At 32.0% G+C, this 13,545-nt stretch overlaps 1 pseudogene; it reads right to left on the bottom strand.

The window, feature by feature from the left end:
• Positions 1-8,069: 8,069 nt before the first annotated feature.
• On the bottom strand, positions 8,070-12,501 carry LOC119614711 (annotated as a pseudogene).
• Between the last annotated feature and the right edge of the window lie 1,044 nt (positions 12,502-13,545).

The following is a 13,545-nucleotide window of genomic DNA, read 5'->3' as shown; positions in this document are numbered from 1 at the left end:
ACACGACAGACAGACAGACAGACAGACAGACAGACAGAAGACAGACAGACAGACAGACAGACAGACAGACAGACAGACAGACAGACAGACAGACAGACAGACAGACAGACATACGACGACAGACAGACAGACAGACAGACATACAGACAGACAGACAGACAGACAGACAGACAGACAGAATACAGACAGACAGACAGACAGACAGACAGACAGACAGACAGACAGAAGACAGACAGACAGACAGAAATACATACATACATATACATACATACATACATACATACATTACATACATACATTACATACATACATACATACATACATACATACATACATACATACATACATACATACATACATACATACATACATACATACATACATACTACATACATACCTAATACATACATACATACATACATACTACATACATACATACATACATACATACATACATACATACATACATTACATATATGTTGTTGTTGTTTCAGCCAAAAATAATAATACAATGTAATACAACATATAAGAAAGAACTGCATGTGAACGTATTTTTGGGAACATTTCGAAAGTGCGTCTATAGAAATATTGAAGATTTGATCCCGAAGGCATCTGGGGACAGATAGATAGATAAGTATACAGACAATTAAATAGACAATGAGACAAAAAGACAGGCAGACAGACAGAAGCAAAAGGCAGACAGGACAGACGGACAGAAAAACAAACAGACAGACAAACAGACAGACAGACAACAAATAGACAGACGGACACAGAGAAAGACCAAAAGACAGACAAATGGTCGGACAGAAAGACGAACAGACAGACATTCAGACAGAAAGACAGTGACCTCGGTCAATCCATGTAATGGACTACACAATTAGATTAGGTGGCGTTATCCATAATCGTCTTCAAATATGTCTAACTTGTGGTTGTCGCTATTAATGGGTTAAAACATAAACAATATACATGCGTATGTACATACATAACTCGCTCGTGTTCTTTAACAAGTCACGCGAGGCCACATGAAATAAACAAAATTTAGTGATAATAATATTTAAATACTATAAATAGATTTTAAAAGATTTATTTCAAGTATTTAAAAGAAATTTATTTTTGTAAATGTTTCATTAAGTTTTAAGGTTTTAAACAAAGCTTTTTACCCGCTGTAGGGTAACTTATATATACAACAAAACAATTTCACTTTTAAATAAAAAAAAAACTTTAAGAAATCATTGATAATTCTATATAGAATTAACAATCTAATAAAGATAATGGATGCATGTACTTAAGTACATTAGCAGCATTTAGAAAAAAACACTAATAATCTAACCTTGAAAATTATTATGTCAAAAAAAGTATCAATCAAAGATCAGTTACTAATTGATCAGCTAAAATTTTTAGATTTCATTTAATCATTATAACCAGGAGATAAGCTTAAGAGTAATGAGAAGAGAAAGTAATGAAAGTGATGAGAAATTGTGTTTAAAAGTTCTCCTTTCATAACAAATATTGAAAAAGTGTAAGTGAGAGGTAAAGTTCGTATGAGAGAGGGAGAGGTTTAAAAGAAAATTAAACAAATTTAATAAGAGCAGAAATCTGTTATCAATTAAATTTTCCATAAAAAATGTATATTTATATAGAAAATGGTTATAGATCCTTAAAAAGTGTTTGAATTGAAAAAATAGCTCATATCTGTTATCACTTAAAATATGGTTAAATTGGTTGTAGATTCTTAAATAACGCTACAAATTTAAGGATTCTACCTCCAAAAGTTTCTTAGATATATGAATTTTTGTGCCACGCCCTCTACCGCTAATCCGCTCATGTTAATCTGGATGTCATAGTTGATAGTGCAATTTGAGGATTCTTACTCTAATAGCTTCCCAGATATATGCATTTTTGTATTTAATTCATAAGAGAGGAGCCACGCCCCCTTGTGCTAGTTCGAATATTTTCCTTCAAAATATAGATTTCAATGTAGCTCTTGGAAAATTTGAGAATTCTACCTCTAATAGTTTCACAGATATACGAATCTTTGTATTTATTTATATGAGGGGTACCACGCCCTTTAGTTACAGTACGCCCATTATTTAATGATACTTTAGCTGTTATATTTTCTCAGATAAACTGATTTAGAATGTTATTTATATGAGAAGTGCCACTCCCACTATAGTTAGTTCGCCCATTTTGTCATATATAATTTGAGGACCTCTAACTATTGCAGGTTCTGAGGTATGCTTTTAATACTATAAGTTGTCTAAGAAGACTCTGTGAAAACTTCAATAAAATTGGTCTAATCGTTTATAGACTTCAAACACAACCACAGGAGAACACAGAAGTACCAAAAGACTCCGTTCATGATCCATAACGACACGTATAACGCGAACACTTAGAAAGCTGTTTATAGTAAATCGGAGAAGTAGTTCAGAAGTTCGAGTATAAGACTGGACTCATATAAGGTTAGGTTAGGTTGATAGAAGGATGTATACTACATCAAATCAGAAGAAATACACCTAGGCCACTATCGGGTCTGTTGTGCGCTCCTTATCATGAAAAAAGGAACTGAATGAATTATTTTTCATTGTTCAGAAACTCAATTTCCTGGACGTATTTCCTAAGAATCTTCCAATCAGTGTTATTCTGAAATGTTATTTCCGGAATAACATCACTTCCAAGATACTTGTATCTAACTTCGACGAATGCCTGGCAGTGGCAAAGAAACTGCTCCAGAGTTTCACTGTCCTCTCCACATGCTCTACACTCGTCTGAATCACCTGATGTCGCTCTAATTGCCTTCTAGCTGTCGGTAAATATATTAAGCGCTGTGGGCGCTATTCTAATACAATTAAAGCATTCCGTTATTGCTCGTACTTCTGTCTGGAAGCTTGTGTTATAATTTGGTAAACGGTGGTATATTTCCGTTTCTGGGTCTTCAATATAGAAACCCAGTCTCACTTTGTTCCCCATTTTAGAGCCATCCGTGTAACAACGGATTCTTGCTGGTATTTGCTCTAATGTTCCGCTTAACCAAGACATTCTATCAGGGATCAGCGTTTCAAAGTTTCCGACATATTCTGTGCCTGGTATACGTGTATAAACTTCCAATGTATCCAGTTTACATGACGTGTCCTATAACCGATTTTGGCCAGTTCGTCTAAAGTAAAGACCCGTTTGGCTGTAAGCGCCGCCTCATATCTTAAATATGAGCCTCCAGATTATTGAAGCATAAGCTAGAATTGGTCTAATTACACTTTTATAAAGCCAATTTGTCATAGTAGGACTAAGACCCCATTTTATGCCTATAGTTCTCCTACATTATATTAAGTTCTTACACCATCCATTCATAATGATTGAAAAATATTCCATGTAATCTAGTGTAATTTAATGAACAATATTTTTTTGTTTTTAAATTACAACTAGCACGTAGACTTAGACTAGACAGCTAAAATGACCAGTCAGCTAAAGATTACATTAGAGTTACATACAAACATAAATCCATACAATATGTATATTTTTATTTATTTATATGTATGACTTATGGAAATCTCCACAAAGCAACAGTGTTCTAAGTGATAAGAAAGATTTTTGTTTACCTTACAACAACATTAAACCGGCAACAACAATAAAACAAACACACACACATAAAAACAACATCGAATCTAAAGAGATTATAAATTGAACTCAGTGGAGCAGTCAATGACTTATAAATAAAATAATAATTGTTTAACAATAAGATTAGAGTGGGGGCAGTTTGCAGAATAGCAAAATGATACAAGCAAAAGACAAAGAACGATCTTATATCTGATCAATAATTGAGCATTTCTTAGGACATAAAAGATTGTGTTATTTAAGAAGTTTTTAATCAAGTGACTGATCTTAAACAGACTTTATGTGGAAATGATATTTTGATCAATCAATCAAGATCCATTGTCAAAACTCATAGCAACAATTTAACTTAAGTTACGTTGAAAAATACATATTGCAAGTTATTTATATCTCTGAGGGACCCAACTACAATCAGCTGATCTTGAGTGTTCATAAGATGTGACCTTTGTCATAACTGTGAACTTAAGGTTTAAGACAATCGGATCACATAGCTGACATTAACAGTTATATATTCAAAAATATGTCCTTTAGAGTTTAACATGGTTTATTTTCCTTCAATGTTTTCATTATTTTATAGATCTGCATTTTGTATATTCATATAGACTTCTTTTTACATTTTCCTGTAACATGTCTAGAAAATGTTGTGTCTATATGTTTTTTTTAACTTATAAAATATTTACATCTTTATGGTTATTGATGGAAGAACACATTGGGTAAAAATACAGTCAGGGCCATAAAAAAAGGAGGGCCGTCATGCAAGTATGCGACAAATGATAGTATCAGCGGAACACTTACAGAATTTTCAATCAAATCAACAAAATATTTCAGCAATTCATTCTAATTTGAAAACTAGATAATCGTGTCAGGAGATACCTGTTATCGACAAATAGCAATCTCACGTTATCAAAACTAGTCACAGAGTTAATTGGATATTATCTGTAGATACCGGTTGAATCAGTCGGATAGTTAAATTGTTTTACACTCTTTCTATTACTGTTATCACTAAAAGATCCCCCGTTTTCACGCGCATATAATCTCCCTCTAATGTATAGAAAACAATCAATCAAGTAAAGAGAGCGTATTTTCCACTTAATGCCGATACCTGTTGTAGACAAAGAGCAATCTCACATCATCACATCTACAAAAAAACTAGTCACACAGTTAATTTGCCATTCTCTGGTGATGTTGATTGAATCAGTCGGAGAGCGAAATTGTTTTACTCTCTGCCTAGCACTGTTTTTAACTCTCAACATTCTCATTTAAAACATTTATCTTTAAAAGTGGCTCTTTCTTCAATCCCTTATTATCAAATTTTGCTTATGAATAAAGGGTTCAATATAAATATTTATAAAACTAAATTATACAAATGAACTTTATATAAAAAAATAACTAAATAGTTAAATACAAGAAAATATATTTAATATTTTTAACTTTTTTCCTACAGAAATATACAAAACTATTTTCGTTACATCAGGATAAATGTAAAATAAAAATGTTACAACACATTTTCGCTTCTTACATGAAAAATAAATGATAACGACATGACAAAACCATCTCTAGATATTGTTGCTGCTACCTGTCATAGTATGATGTCAATGTCGCTGACACCAATTTAGCAGAATCATTGCTATACTGAAGGTTGTCAGTGATGTACAGGCTGCAATGGCGTCTGTTGAGGAATTGGGATAGTAATCTTCAAATTCACTAATCATAAGAAGATCTGGAAAGAGGAAAGAAAAATATTTTGATTTAAGGAAAATTTTTAGAATAAGAATCTAATGAATATGTAAGAAAAATAAGTAAGAAAGTAAAGACGGGCATGGTCGACCGTAAGATACCCTATACCACTAATATGTATATACTTTATATATATATAATAAAGCATTTATATTGAATTTTACCTAGGATCCGTTATATTAAAGGAATTTATTGACAAAAAACTAACTAAGTATCTGAAAGAGGCTTTATATGGCGTCTAGGGGTATATGCAGACCGATCCCTATTAAATGCGAACCCGATAAAAAATCGATTAAGACATGTCCTTCTGGCTGACTGTTCTTGTTAACCTCGATATTTTTATAAAATTTAGACAAACGTGTTTTTCGCCACAGCGACAAGGTTGAAATCGGTTAAAATCAGTCCATTGATACACCTTGTCCCCATACCTACTGATTTGTGAGTATTATGCATAATTTTAGTTAGTTAGTTAGTTAGTTAGTTAGTAGTTAGTTAGTTAGTTAGTTAGTTAGTTAGTTAGTTAGTTAGTAGTTAGTTAGTAGTTAGTTAGTAGTTAGTTGTTAGTTAGTTAGTAGTAGTAGTTAGTTAGTTAGTTAGTAGTTAGTTAGTAGTTAGTTGAGTTAGTTTGTTAGTTGTTGTTAGTTAGTTAGTTAGTTAGTTAGTTAGTTAGTTAGTTAGGTAGTTAGTTAGTAGTAGTTAGTTAGTAGTTAGTTAGTTAGTAGTTAGTAGTTAGTTAGTTAGTTAGTTAGTTAGTAGTAGTTAGTTAGTAGTAGTTAGTTAGTTAGTTAGTAGTGTTAGTTAGTTAGTTAGTTAGTTAGTTAGTAGTTTAGTTAGTTAGTTAGTTAGTTAAGTAGTTAGTTAGTTAGTTAGTTAGTTAGTTAGTTAGTTAGTTAGTTAGTTAGTTCGTAGTTAGTTAGTTAGTTAGTTAGTTAGTTAGTTAGTTAGTTAGTAGTTAGTTAGTTAGTTAGTTAGTTAGTTAGTTAGTTAGGTTAGTTAGTTAGTAGAGTTAGTTAGTTAGTTAGTTAGTTAGTTAGTTAGTTAGTTAGTTAGTTAGTTAGGTTAGTTAGTTAGTTAGTTAGTTAGTTAGTTAGTTAGTAGTTAGTTAGTTAGTTAGTTAGTTAGTAGTTAGTTAGTAGTTAGTTAGTTAGTAGTAGTTAGTTAGTTAGTTAGTTAGTTAGTTGTTAGTTAGTTAGTTAGTTAGTAGTAGTTAGTTAGTTAGTTAGTTAGTTAGTTGTTAGTTAGTTAGTAGTTAGTTAGTTAGTTAGTTAGTTAGTTAGTTAGTAGTTAGTTAGTTAGTAGTAGTTAGTAGTTAGTAGTTAGTTAGTTAGTTAGTTAGTTAGTTAGTTAGTAGTTAGTTAGTTAGTTAGTAGTTAGTTAGTTAGTTAGTTAGTTAGTTAGTTAGTTAGTTAGTTAGTTAGTTAGTTAGTTAGTTAGTTAGTTAGTTAGTTAGTAGTTAGTTAGTTAGTTAGTTAGTAGTTGTTAGTTAGTTAGTTAGTTAGTTAGTTAGTTAGTTAGTAGTTAGTTAGTTAGTTAGTTAGGTAGTTAGTTAGTTAGTTAGTAGTTAGTTAGTTAGTTAGTTAGTTAGTAGTTAGTTGTTAGTTAGTAGTTAGTTAGTTAGTTAGTTAGTAGTTAGTTAGTTAGTAGTTAGTTAGTTAGTTAGTTAGTATTAGTTAGTTAGTTAGTTGTAGTTAGTTAGTTAGTTAGTAGTAGTTAGTTAGTTAGTTAGTTAGTTAGTTAGTTAGTTAGTAGTTAGTTAGTTAGTTAGTTAGTTAGTAGTTAGTTAGTTAGTTAGTTAGTAGTTAGTAGTTAGTTAGTTAGTTAGTTAGTTAGTAGTTAGTTAGTTAGTTAGTTAGTTAGTTAGTTAGTAGTTGTTAGTTAGTTAGTTAGTTAGTTAGTTAGTTAGTTAGTTAGGAGTTAGTTAGTTAGTAGTTGAGTTAGTTAGTTAGTAGTTAGTAGTTAGTTAGTTAGTTAGTAGTTAGTTAGTAGTTAGTTAGTTAGTTAGTTAGTAGTTAGTTAGTTAGTTAGTTAGTTAGTTAGTTAGTTAGTTAGTTAGTTAGTAGTTAGTAGTTAGTTAGTTAGTAGTTAGTTAGTTAGTTAGTAGTTAGTTAGTAGTAGTTAGTAGTTAGTATTTAGTTAGTTAGTTAGTTAGGTTAGTTAGTTAGTAGTTAGTTAGTTAGGTAGTTAGTTTAGTTAGTTAGTTAGGTAGTTAGGTAGTTAGTTAGTTAGTTAGTAGTTAGTTAGTTAGTTAGTTAGTTAGTTAGTTAGTTAGTTAGTTAGTTAGTTAGTAGTAGTTAGTTAGTTAGTTAGTTAGTTAGTTAGTTAGTTAGTAGTTAGTTAGTTAGTTAGTTAGTTAGTAGTTAGTTAGTTAGTTAGTTAGTTAGTAGTAGTAGTTAGTTAGTTAGTTAGTTAGTTAGTAGTTAGTAGTTAGTTAGTTAGTTAGTAGTTAGTAGTTAGTTAGTAGTTAGTTAGTAGTTAGTTAGTTAGTTAGTTAGTTAGTTAGTTAGTTAGTTAGTTAGTTAGTTAGTAGTTAGTTAGTTAGTTAGTTAGTTAGTAGGTAGTTAGTTAGTAGTCGTAGTAGTTAGTTAGTTAGTAGTTAGTTAGTTAGTTAGTTAGTTAGTTAGTTAGTTAGTTAGTTAGTTAGTAGTAGTAAACTATTATCTTCTTTGCGCCAATAATTTTGTCCGTAACCCACCCACTTTTCCCACCTTATCATTTAATTTTCCAAATTATATCTAAAAAAACAAATTTTTTCATAAAACTCCTTTAACAATGTGACATACCATTTATACCCAAATATCAAAACACACAAAAGCGTATTAAACCTTTTCCTAACCATTTTACCCTTATTACCAGAAAACAGTTCCTTATTTAAAGTGTCAATATTATTTGCACCTATTAAACTTATACTACCGTATTTCTTTAGAATATGTCTTACTATAAAAATTTCTTCCTTTTTCACCTTTTTTTTCCTTATTTATTCGGCATATTATTGCTTCATAATATTTCGTTTCTGTTTATATTGAAATCGCTCTCCTAGAGACTTGGTTATTTTGTCATTTAAAGTTGAAATGTTTCAGATTTTTTTTTTAACAACGTAAATTTAATGTTTGTTTAGAAAGGGGTGGCAAAATGGTGGTTCAGCGACTTACCTTTTCGCTTACCAGGAGTTTCATTTCTTCACTTTCACTGGAGGTTACTTTCGATTGATGATAAAGTTCAGAGGATTTTATGCGTTTTTTGCCTGTTTGTGTAAAGAAAAGAAAAAATAATGAAAAATAAATAGAGGAAAAAGAAATTTGGAAAATTATGTTTTTTAAGTTATAATAAGAAAAACAAATTGTTCTTTTTATGACAATAAGCAAATATTTTGTTAAATAGTAGTCTCAACTTAAATTTTCCAATAATTTAAAGATTTTAACAATCTAGAACGATAGAGAGATAGAGCTAAGGCATTTATAGTGTTAATATCAAAATTATTTTTTACCTTTATATCGACTATCATAACCGTCTACATAATTGACCGTACTTGAAGGTATTCCTTAAATTAATTGACAGAAAGTTAAAAATAAAATTATGATAAATTTACAATGATATTCTGCTTAGTTGTAGTTCAGTTTTAAAAGCTATTGCACTTACGGTATAACTTAATGGTACCATCTGTATCACCCAATGAATTTTAGCCACGCAGCGATATGCTCCGAATTCTGACATTGTCAAGGGATTTATATGCAACTTCATGGAACTGCGATATTCGCCAATTTCCGTTACATTTGAGACAAATTTGCCGCCTACAAATACACACACACATGGGATAAATTATAATTATTTCTGCTTTGTAGTTCAAGTTCTGTTCGAGTTCTGTTCTAGTTCTGTTCTAGTTCTGTTCTAGTTCTGTTCTAGTTCTGTTCTAGTTCTGTTCTAGTTCTGTTCTAGTTCTGTTCTAGTTCTGTTCTAGTTCTGTTCTAGTTCTGTTCTAGTTCTGTTCTAGTTCTGCTCTAGTTCTGTTCTAGTTCTGTTCTAGTTCTGTTCTAGTTCTGTTCTAGTTCTGTTCTAGTTCTGTTCTAGTTTCTGTTCTAGTTCTGTTCTAGTTCTGTTCTAGTTCTGTTCTAGTTCTGTTCTAGTTCTGTTCTAGTTCTGTTCTAGTTCTGTTCTAGTTCTGTTCTAGTTCTGTTCTAGTTCTGTTCTAGTTCTGTTCTAGTTCTGTTCTAGTTCTGTTCTAGTTCTGTTCTAGTTGTTCTAGTTCTGTTCTTTCTGTTCTAGTTCTGTTCTAGTTCTGTTCTAGTTCTGTTCTAGTTCTGTTTCTAGTTCTGTTCTAGTTCTGTTCTAGTTTGTTCTAGTTCTGTTCTAGTTCTGTTCTAGTTCTGTTCTAGTTCTGTTCTAGTTTGTTCTAGTTCTGTTCTAGTTCTGTTCTAGTTCTGTTCTAGTTCTGTTCTAGTTCTGTTCTAGTTCTGTTCTAGTTCTGTTCTAGTTCTGTTCTAGTTCTGTTCTAGTTCTGTTCTAGTTCTGTTCTAGTTCTGTTCTAGTTCAAGTTCTGTTCGAGTTCTGTTCTAGTTCTGTTCTAGTTCTGTTCTAGTTCTGTTCTAGTTCTGTTCTAGTTCTGTTCTAGTTCTGTTCTAGTTCTGTTCTAGTTCTGTTCTAGTTCTGTTCTAGTTCTGTTCTAGTTCTGTTCTAGTTCTGTTCTAGTTCTGTTCTAGTTCTGTTCTAGTTCTGCTAGTTCTGTTCTAGTTCTGTTCTTTTCTGTTCTAGTTCTGTTCTAGTTCTGTTCTAGTTCTGTTCTAGTTCTGTTCTAGTTCTGTTCTAGTTCTGTTCTAGTTCTGTTCTAGTTCTGTTCTAGTTCTGTTCTAGTTCTGTTCTGTTCAGTTCTGTTCTAGTTCTGTTCTAGTTCTGTTCTAGTTCTGTTCTAGTTCTGTTCTAGTTCTGTTCTAGTTCTGTTCTAGTTCTGTTCTAGTTCTGTTCTAGTTCTGTTCTAGTTCTGTTCTAGTTCTGTTCTAGTTCTGTTCTAGTTCTGTTCTAGTTCTGTTCTAGTTCTGTTCTAGTTCTGTTCTAGTTCTGTTCTAGTTCTGTTCTAGTTCTGTTCTAGTTCTGTTCTAGTTCTGTTCTAGTTTGTTCTAGTTTGTTCTAGTTCTGTTCTAGTTCTGTTCTAGTTCTGTTCTAGTTCTGTTCTAGTTCTGTTCTAGTTCTGTTCTAGTTCTGTTCTAGTTCTGTTTAGTTCTGTTCTTTCTGTTCTAGTTCTGTTCTAGTTCTGTTCTAGTTCTGTTCTAGTTCTGTTCTAGTTCTGTTCTAGTTCTGTTCTAGTTCTGTTCTAGTTCTGTTTAGTTCTGTTCTAGTTCTGTTCTAGTTCTGTTCTAGTTCTGTTCTAGTTCTGTTCTAGTTCTGTGTTCTAGTTCTGTTCTAGTTCTGTTCTAGTTCTGTTCTAGTTCTGTTCTAGTTCTGTTCTAGTTCTGTTCTAGTTCTGTTCTAGTTCTGTTCTAGTTCTGTTCTAGTTCTGTTCTTGTTCTGTTCTAGTTCTGTTCTAGTTCTGTTCTAGTTCTGTTCTAGTTCTGTTCTAGTTCTGTTCTAGTTCTGTTCTAGTTCTGTTCTAGTTCTGTTCTAGTTCTGTTCTAGTTCTGTTCTAGTTCTGTTCTAGTTCTGTTCTAGTTCTGTTCTAGTTCTGTTCTAGTTCTGTTCTAGTTCTGTTCTAGTTCTGTTCTAGTTCTGTTCTAGTTCTGTTCTAGTTCTGTTCTAGTTCTGTTCTAGTTCTGTTCTAGTTCTGTTCTAGTTCTGTTCTAGTTCTGTTCTAGTTCTGTTCTAGTTCTGTTCTAGTTCTGTTCTAGTTCTGTTCTAGTTCTGTTCTAGTTCTGTTCTAGTTTCTGTTCTAGTTCTGTTCTAGTTCTGTTCTAGTTCTGTTCTAGTTCTGTTCTAGTTCTTTCTAGTTCTGTTCTAGTTCTGTTCTAGTTCTGTTCTAGTTCTGTTCTAGTTCTGTTCTAGTTCTGTTCTAGTTCTGTTCTAGTTCTGTTCTAGTTCTGTTCTAGTTCTGTTCTAGTTCTGTTCTGGTTTTGTTCTAGTTCTGTTCTAGTTCTGTTCTAGTTCTGTTCTAGTTCTGTTCTAGTTCTGTTCTAGTTCTGTTCTAGTTCTGTTCTAGTTCTGTTCTAGTTCTGTTCTAGTTCTGTTCTAGTTCTGTTCTGGTTTTGTTCTAGTTCTGTTCTAGTTCTGTTCTAGTTCTGTTCTAGTTCTGTTCTAGTTCTGTTCTAGTTCTGTTCTAGTTCTGTTTCTAGTTCTGTTCTAGTTCTGTTCTAGTTCTGTTCTAGTTCTGTTCTAGTTCTGTTCTAGTTCTGTTCTAGTTCTGTTCTGTTGTTCTAGTTCTGTTCTGGTTTTGTTCTAGTTCTGTTCTAGTTCTGTTCTAGTTCTGTTCTAGTTCTGTTCTAGTTCTGTTCTAGTTCTGTTCTAGTTCTGTTCTAGTTCTGTTCTAGTTCTGTTCTAGTTCTGTTCTAGTTCTGTTCTAGTTCTGCTCCAGTTCTGTTCTAGTTCTGCTCCAGTTCTGTTCTAGTTCTGTTCTAGTTCTGTTCTAGTTCTGTTCTAGTTCTGTTCTAGTTCTGTCTAGTTTCTGTTTCTAGTTCTGTTCTATTCTGTTCTAGTTCTGTTTCTAGTGTCTGTCTTAGTTCTGTTCTCGTTCTGTTCTGTTCTAGTTGCTGTTCTAGTTCTGTTCTATTGCTGTTCTCGTTATTCTAGTTCTGTTCTAGCTTTCTGATCTAGTTCAGGTTCTTATTTCTCTTGCTAAGTTTAGCTTCTAGATCTGCTCTAAATCAGTTCTTACCTGGCGGCACTATTTCTCCTCTTTCCTCTGGTCCCATAATTGATGGCTTTGGGAAAGGCTTCAGATTGACATTCTAATATTACTCTTTGCACTCCTCGGCCTTCCCAATAAGTTGGTGTTGTACAAGTAATCATTGGCGGGACTGAAAGTGTTTTAAAAAAATTGATACTTTCTTTAGAACCACAATCATTTTGTGAGAAATTTTTATAACTATTAGAAATAATTTCTGAACTTACAGTGTACTATCAAAGTGATTCTTTTGCTCACGGATGGCGGCACACCATTGGAGGCAATGCAGAGATAAGCTCCCATATGTTGGCGTTTAACTCTTGGTAAAATTAAATTAGTGCCTTCTACATGTAAGACTAAAAAAATAACAGAAAATAAGAATATTGATATTATTTAAATTCATGCCTAAAGTTCACTCTGAATTTACTAAACTATTCACTTTAATATTTCCACCAACAATCTTTCTCAATCCCTGCACCCATTGAGTCCCACAGAAACAAAAAATAAAAAATATGTATGTTGGTAGAAAACACTTTTATGGAAAATATTTGTGTTGGCAAATAAAATGACATAAAACCGGGTAACGGAAATGTGCTTACATTACTTCGGCATATGATTCAACTTTATAATGCATACATAACACACACAGGTAAGCTATCGCTTACAAACATGTGATTGTATACCAAAGCAAACAGAAATATGTTTTTGTTCTATGTATGTGTTCCGTTAGATTTGGTTATTACTGCAATGTGGCTACAGTTGTGGATAAAAGTCTTTATATAGCCCTATGGCAAACCATAGTTAAAATTTATAATAGTTTTATCACACTTTTGTCCTAAACTGTTAGCTTGTGAATATGAGTTTACCTTAACACACAACTGCAGAAATTTTTAGTAAAATGTAATCGTTTGATACTGTTAGTTTTTATAAATGTATGTGTTTTTACAGGCCAGTTACCTACTTGTCTGACTTACAAAACTACAGTATTTATTACAAAAATATTTATGCAAAAATATTATTTGGCCTAAAATGCATTTAAAGTTTGTTATGCTAGTTGATTGTTGTTTGGCTGCTCGTTTTTATATACACTGTTTAGGTCAAAAATAAAATGTTATGAGTGTATTAAAAAAAGATTTCTAGATTATGTTTTTTGCATATTTATCCTTAATACTGCATGTTGTACTAAACAGCCAAAATATGCTCGTTTGAATGCCATTTTTTTTGTCGTAATGATAAACATTAAAGGAAATAGTTAGATATGGAAAGGATATAAGGTTTTTACTAAGCACAACTACAGCTAAAAATATTAAAATAATCTAGTTAGCCTTTATAATAATTAGAAAATAGGATGGTTAGAGTTGTCATAGATTGAAGGGCATATTGTTTCACATATACAAAAA

Source organism: Lucilia sericata, unplaced genomic scaffold (genome assembly GCF_015586225.1).
Source record: "Lucilia sericata isolate MDLA Ls3-8-SP2 unplaced genomic scaffold, ASM1558622v1 Contig003270F_arrow, whole genome shotgun sequence".
NCBI classification, from domain to species: domain Eukaryota; kingdom Metazoa; phylum Arthropoda; class Insecta; order Diptera; family Calliphoridae; genus Lucilia; species Lucilia sericata.
Note: the sequence above shows the minus strand (reverse complement) of the source record. Positions and strands in the feature narration are given on the sequence as shown.